This window comes from Dasypus novemcinctus, chromosome 7 (assembly GCF_030445035.2).
Source record: "Dasypus novemcinctus isolate mDasNov1 chromosome 7, mDasNov1.1.hap2, whole genome shotgun sequence".
Lineage (NCBI taxonomy): Eukaryota > Metazoa > Chordata > Mammalia > Cingulata > Dasypodidae > Dasypus > Dasypus novemcinctus.
Window position 1 is genome coordinate 109,911,092 of NC_080679.1, and position 8,162 is coordinate 109,919,253.

The following is an 8,162-nucleotide window of genomic DNA, read 5'->3' on the forward strand; positions in this document are numbered from 1 at the left end:
TTAGTACACTATTATATAAATACCTGTTAAATCAAATATGCCAAGTGTCTTATTTAAATTTTATATGTGATTACAGATTTTTTTTTTAAGATTTATTTAAAAATTTTTTTTTCTCTCCCCGTCCCTCCTCCCCAGTTGTCTGCTCTCTGTGTCCATTCTCTGTGTGTTCTTCTGTAACCACTTCTATCCTTATCGCGGCACCGGGAATCTGTGTTTCTTTTTGTTGCATCATCTTGTTGTGTCAGCTCTCCGTGTGCGCGGCACCGTTCCTGGGCAGGCTGCACCTTCTTTCATGCAGGGCAGCTCTCCTTAGGGTCTCGCTCCTTGCGTGTGGGGCTCCCCTGTGTGGGGGACACCCCTGCATGGAATGGCACTCCTTGCGTGCATCAGCACTGCATGTGGGCCAGCTCATCATACGGGTCAGGAGGCCCTAGGTTTGAACCATGGACCTCCCATGTGGTAGGTGGATGCCCTATCCATTGGGCCAAGTCCGCTTCTCCAGATATTTTTGTCTGTAGGAACACTCAATTATTAAGAAAGGTGTTTTAAAATCTACTACCAAGATAATAGATTTATTAATTTCTGCTTTAATATTGCCAATATTTACTTTACATATTTTAGGTATGCTTCTGATAGCATACAAATATAGAAACATTATTTTCCTGTTGAGCTAAACTTTTACCTCATCTCTAATTAGACTTGTTATATTCTGTCTATTATATCTGATAAAGCAATACCAACTCCTTGTTGATAAATACTTACCTAGTAAATATTTTTTTATTGTTTTAATTGCAAACTTTTTTGAATGTCCTTTAGTTATAGGTATGATTCTTGTAAATTGTACATAGCCAAAATTTTTTTAATTGACTCCAGTTACTACTGTTTTATGAATTGGAGCATTTACCTCATTTACATTCATTGCAAATACTGATGTCTCCCTATTTTGTTTTTATTATAAAAATTATAAAATGCATAATGGTAGAGAGATTAGTAAAATGAATCTACATGTTAGGAGACAATTCTCCATGAGTCTCTTGCAGTTTTGCCCAAAATGAGCAGAGGCACTGACTGCCTTTGTTTGGACTATCTTTTCAAAATGGTTTCTATAGTGAACCCCATTGCAAGCTAGAGTCTCTCCTTTGAGACAAAGGGCAGGTTGATTTACAGTCCTGTATAATAATGTCTCCCTTTGGGACAAAGTTAAGGTCAACTTAGAGACTATTACAGAAGATGCAGGTTCCTAAGCTCAAGATTCTGCTCTCACACAACCCGTCTCATGCGCAGGTGTTACCTGGCCTTCTTCATGTTGCCCTATGGGAGCTGAAGCTCAGGAACCAGCACCGATATTGTCCTTTTTCTCTAACCCAGAATCTCTGTGCTTTTGCCAGAAGTCTTGAAATTGTGGTAAGCTCAATTTTTTATTTTTCAAGTAGTGTAAACCTTCAGAACCTTCATAATTCTTGATGCCTCTGCCTCTACACCTAACGCAGGACTCCAATGAATATTTACTCACGCATCACTGTTTATCCCTCTATGGCAGTTTGAAATTATTTTATGAATCCCAAAAAGAGAACATTTATGTTTGTGGGCTGCTCAAATCCTGTGGGTGTGAGCAACCTTTTCAGTTAGACTACCACAGTGAAGTGTAACTGAGGTTGACTCTCTGCGCCTCTGTGGGTCCAATACAAAATGGGGACACACTGGAAGAGAGTTCTGCTATATTTCATGCTGCCATGTGACAGAAAGGAGAGGCTGAAATTGCTGGGGCCCTGGGGAGAGATGAGCCATTTGCCAATAGCTTGCAGGTGAAATCAGGAGAAAATAGAGCAGCCAGGCCTGAGAGAAGAAGCCTGGTAAGAGACAAGTCCTTTGTCTGGTTGCCGTCAGCTGAGCTCTGGGAGATGGTACAGCCCAAAGGGGAAGGCAGAGACCAGGCAAAGATGGCCTGCCATCTTGCTTCAGCTTTGGCAGCTGACTTGGGTGAGAAAGCACCACTTATGGTGCCTTGAGTTGGACTTTTCACATCCTTGGAACTGAAGCTTTTACTCCAGATAAATACCCTTTATAAAACCAGCAAATTTTTGTGCTCTGCATTGGCAGCCCTTCGGCAAACTAAAACACCCTTCCTTCTCCCAAGATCATATTATATACTTTCATCCATAAACATTTCATTGTTTATCTTTAAAAAGATAAGAATGTTTTTTAAAGTTAGCTAAATATCCTTAACACAATGAAAACTTTTAAAATTATTTTTTATCCAGTATCCAGTTCATGTTCAAATTTCACCAACAGTTTCAGGTTTGTTTGTTTGTTTTTATTTCTTATGTTTGCTTGTGCCAAACAGCATTGGAAAGGGGTCCATGTAGTGCAACATTGTTTAATGGGTCTCTTAAGTCATTTTTTCACCACAGTGATTCTCCAAATTTGCTGAACATTAAAATCACCTGGAGATCTTTAAAAACTATAGTTGCCTGGTTTCTTAGAGGAAATTTATATTCAATTGTCTTGGGCTATGCTCTGGGCATCAAGATTTTTAAAGGGAACCATTGTTCTAGGAATACTGAACTCCTTTTTTTCCTTCCTTCTCTATCTTTCCTCCCCCTCCCTCTCCCACACCTCCTCTCTCCTCCTCATCATCCTTGTCCTCCTCCTCCTCCTCCTTCTTCTCCTCCACCTTCCCTTTTTTCTGGCAATTTCGTTGCTGGACTGTAGAATTTTTCCATTTTTCTGGATTTTGCTGATTACATCCCTGAATATTCATCTAGCATGTTCTTCTGACAACCAAATTTCACAAAAATTGGTGGTTAAATGTAAAGAATTGTATCACAATTAGCTTAAGAATTTTCGCAAAATATTTCAAAGATAGTGGTTTGTATTTTCATCGGGAGGCCTGTGTTATTTGTTTGTCTCTATGTGATGCTAATATCCCTGGTGATTATTTTCTACATTCATTCTTTCATTCATGATTTTAAGGTGGTCATATTCTAATTTGCATTGATTTTTTTTTATCAGCTAATTACTTCTATAAAGATTTGTCAACCTTTTCCTTTATTTACCAGTTTCTAAAGTAATGAATTAATTTCATAGCATCCACTAAAGACATATATATATGTTTGGGGAGGTTATAAATATATATTACATAATTATAACTATATATATAATTTTAGATAGCTTTTTTCTATTTAATATGGTTCACTTCATTGTATTTTATATTCATATTAATTTGCAATTTTCCTCCTTTGTCTATTAAGAAATGCTCCAGGTTGCCTCATGAGACATTTTATATGATCCTTGTTGTCATCGATACCTTTCTGTTTTATACATGATAAGATGACGCAGGCTCATCTTGTCCATTTCCTGCCCCAAGCTTGGAATCAGCCATTTCCCTAGAAGCTTGTGGGCTATTTTCCAAAGAAAATAGTAAGGTATTAGAGACCAAAGCATAGGCAATAAGGGTGATTAATAATTCTGTGTTTTTTTTGATGGATAAAAGGTTATTTCTAATTTCATATTCAGATGTATAGGGTTTCACTCAACATCAATTCTACAAGTGTAACATTTTTTCTATACAAAACTACTGGTTCCCAATGATAATATAATTTTGCATTTGCTTTATTCTAAAATGTGCATAATATAGCCATAGAAGAGCATTGCTAATTCTGTTTCCAACTATGGAATTACTGAACACAGTTTTATCTTGTTTTTTCCAGTTCTTTTTATCCTTAGACTATATTCCACTAAACATGTACAATGTTTTAATGCCATTTGAACTAGTTTCTTCTGTGTGGTTATGCCCAATAACTGGATACAAATATTAGCCCATTTGTTTCACTTTGATTTTTATTTTCCAGGTATTGCAATTTAAAATTAATTTTTATAATTGTGTAAAATAACCGCATGGTACAAAATTTCTATCTGTTAAACAAGGTATCTTCAGAAAACTTTGTTTCTATCTTGTCTTATTTATGTTGCTCCCCTGCTTACTTAGAAATAACTGTCTTAGGTCATGTTCCATAGAAGTAGTACCTGGGACAGAAACTCACATGTATAATTTGTATGGATATTCTCTGGGAGAAATTTAGTAAAGTGAGTGAGAGATACAGCATAAGGCAAGAAAAGGAGCTATGCAAGAATGTGGTTTCATCTAGAATATTGCTTTAACCTGATTCCACAGACTCTGGAGAATTAATTGTTTCACAGTTAGTACGACCTCAAAACCAGTGGAACAGACTTTATAACCCCAGTACCAGTCAGTTCTGGGCTCTGGGATGCCTCCTAAGGAGCATCTCCCATGTGGGGGGCATTCATTGTGTTAAGACAAATTCTTTGGAGAAAGGAGAACTTTTGAATTATTAGCAACCAAAATTATAGTATCTGGGCAACCTTTAATCAATTTTTTTTGATATTATTTATATAGAATTAAAAATGTAAATCTCTGTATCTCTATTTTAGTTCACATTGAATTCCTGAAATTTTTTGTGTCTCTCTGTTTTTATCCTTGTGATATTTACAAAAGTTTTTTATTCATTATTTTTGTTGCATTACTTCTGATGTTGCTTATAATTAATTGTCTCATTATAACACATTATGAGTACCTTGTTCTTTTTATAGCTCCTTAAAGCAGAAAGTATACTTCTTTGCTGCCAAATCTTTAATTTTGCTATAAACATACTGAAGGCTATAAATTAATCTCTGAACACTGCTTTGACTACATTCCACATGCTTATATATGGGCACATCTCATTGTTATCCAATAAATTTTTTTTTTTTAATGTCTACTTTATTTCTGATTAAACTCTAAATTATTTAGAAGGGTGCTTTGCAAACTCCCTGGAATTTAGATGGTTGTTGTTGTTTTCTATTTTATTACACTGTGATCAATCCAAATGGCATGCATAACAATTAAGATTTTGGATTTTATTGAAATTTCATTATAGATTAGCATATGCTCACTTTTTCTTTTAAGAAAATCCAAACTTAAAAACAGGGAAAACGACTATCATTTCACAGTCATTCTGTAATATTGTCTAACAGACCCACCCAAAGTTTATTTATAGAGATGCAAATGATTTTTGGCAGAACAGACAAGATGATTCCAAAACTAGATTTTATTGCCTTCATTGATTAACATTTATTAATCAATGTTATATCTAGTTTAGCAATCTTTTTTTTTTTTTTTAGGTACCGGGGCTGGTGGTTGAACCTGGCACCTCATATGTGGGAAGCCAGCACTTACACATTAAACTACATCAGCTCCGTGAGGTTGCTGTTTGTTTGTTTTTGTTTTTAAGGAGGCACCAGGAATCAAACCCGTGGGAAGCAGGGACTCAACTGCTTGAGCCACATTCACTCCTCTAGTTTAGCAATCTTATTCCAGAATTCTTTGTTTCAATGACTACATTTACATCTGCCTTGCATAAAATAAGGTGTGCCAGCTTTGCCATGCTTATGAGATAAATAAATTATAACATATGCTTATTCTATATTTACATGGAAGTCATGTTTTATAACCTCTTAAAGTTATACTTTTATTTTTGTGATTGTTCCAAGTAAGTTTGAAAAGATCATGCATGGTGCAATGTGTTTAAAAATATAAACACAAGTATGCATGTGTTTGTGATTAAAATACAGAATAATAGTATTATATTGTGTGTGTGTGTATATATATATATATATATATTACTGTTTATAAACATTTGGAATTTTACTGAAAAACAACTACATCACAACCATGAACACTGTTACAGTTAGAGGCCCTCCTGGTTTTCACAATGATACTGAGCATGCTCACAATAGGTTTCCCTTGGTTTTCCTTTTAAGCAACAAGCTTGAAAAGGAAAAAAAAAAAAAAACAAAAAACTCCACACACTACCACTTAATATGGTTTAATGTTTCTTCAGATTTGGTGAAAAATATTAAAGTAGAGACAAGGAAAAATCATAATTTTTCAACATTATAAATAAGGAATTATAAATTTAAAACATTTTCTGGTTTAAAAAACAAATCCGGTAGTCAATGCAACTCTGCTGGATCTCTGTGTCTATTGGGCTGGTCTCTGTGTTCCTGATGGTTCTTGCCTTTATCCATTTTCCAGGTCCTCCATGGGTGCCTTGTCTTCTTCCCGTCTGTTCCATCAAAGGTCCAGGAGGTCCCCCAGGGCCACCTCATCTTCTACCACAGAATCCAACTCGGTCCATGCCCTGGCTGCCATGGATGCCATCCCTGTCTCCACCATGGCCACCTCTGAATATTCCACCAGGACAACTGCTGTCCATGAGACTACCTCTTCCTCCCGGCATGCCACCATGGCTGTCTCTATCACTGTCACCACCCAGGGATAGAAAGGGTGGCAGGAGGTAGCCTTCAGGCATAGGGGCCTTATGCTGGTTATATTCTGTTCTCCAGGTGAAGTTCTGGTTTCCACATCCTGGATTGGGGCACTGTCATTCTCCAGCTCAGTTTTGGACATTTCCTCCACCAGGTGGGTTCCCTTGGAAACACTGGGGCTGTCTTGGGGGAAGCCTTCTCTCTCTCCTCCACTGCCTCCCATGAGACCCACAGGTCTTCTCGGACATCTTGGGTACCTGGAACTCCACGGAGTTGGGGTGGCATCCTTCTGCCCTCCTGGGTTGCATGCTGTTCATTGGAGACTACTTCTGTGTGAGAGAGACTTTGTTTACTCTCTTGAAAATCTCAAACCACTCCATGGCAGCCTTGGCAGTCCCCAGGTCTTCATATGACACTGTGGCATTGCCTTTGGGTTTTCCTGTTTCCTTGTCCAGGTACATGTGAATCATGGGTTGCCCAATTCTCTCATTCATCTTCACAACCCTACACTGCTTAAAGAAGTCTGCCAGTTCATCTAGAGTCACGTCATCATTTAATCTCTGCACACAAGTTGACATGTTGTCAGAGTCTTCATCTGGGTCTTTGGTAGATCTAGATCAAGATCTTTTCCTTCATCCATGAGCCCACCAATCTTGTGAAGCCATGTCTCTCTCCAGGGGCTGTCCATTCCACCGCGTCCTCCTCTCCACCCACCTCTGCTCATGCCTCCTTGATCAAATTCTCCTATTCCCCTACCCTGCTTATCAGGATCACTTATGTTCTGTTTCTCTCCTGGTCTGAAAATTCTCTAATTCTACCAATAAACATCCATGCTACTGGAGTAGTCCTGTCAGAATGAACTCTGTTCCCTGTAGCTGCTGCTCAGTTGGCTATATTGACTTGGAGCCTGCCTGTAGAATCCAGTCTGAGGGGATACTGGAAGGCTAAAGCCCATAGCTGTTCTGTTGACCATCGCCACTCTGCTGTCCATAGCTTCTTGGCTGCCCATAGCTGTTCCGAGAGTCACTACTCTAATCATAACTCATTAGCTGTGGAGAAATAGCTGGTAAGAGCATAGGATGGAGGAACATTGACTGGCTACATGGAGTAGCTCCCAGCTACTTGAGGATAACTGTAGTTATTCTGTCCATATCCTAGTCTGTGCTAGTTGTAACTCCCTATGCTAGACTGAGACTGACTAGCCTCAGCAGGTTTACCACCGTCCTGCAGACTTGCAGGTGTGGTGGCTACTGGCTGTTGCCCATAGGTTGGGAAAGCAGGCTGAGTGCTGTATGCAGACTGCGCTGCATAGGAGGCCTGGGTGATGGTGACTGCAGCAGTGGTGGTATCATTAGTACCAGTGCCATACCCCTGGACAGGCTGGCTATAAGCCTGAGGGCAGAGTAGTATAACCAATAGGAGGCTGTCCATATTCTTATGCACAGGCCGTCAAACTATAGATAACAGTGATCTGAGCCTGGGCACAGTTGACATCAGTGAGCTGTTCATAGGTTCTATCACTTATCCCAGGCTAACCATATGCCTGGGAGGTCTGTGCATATCTTTGAGTAGGCTGCTGGGCTGAAGCTTAGCTGAAGGTACTATAATCCCTGGATGCCATTTTTTCTCTGTGTTGTATATTTTACACATTGTAAGAAATATAGTATTTTATTGCCTGTTGTATATAATATAGTATATAATATATAATATTCTGTATTTTAATTTTTGTTTAATTTGTGTTTTCTAAATACATTGTTAAAGATTTTACTATAATTTTAATGTAAACAAGGTTAATGTAATTTTAGTGTAAAAAAATAGTATCTACATAAAGATCC

The 8,162-nt window shown here is 38.2% G+C and overlaps 1 pseudogene; it reads right to left on the minus strand.

The window, feature by feature from the left end:
* Positions 1-6,012: 6,012 nt before the first annotated feature.
* LOC101410761 (RNA-binding protein EWS pseudogene) lies at positions 6,013-7,948 on the minus strand (annotated as a pseudogene).
* Positions 7,949-8,162: the final 214 nt, after the last annotated feature.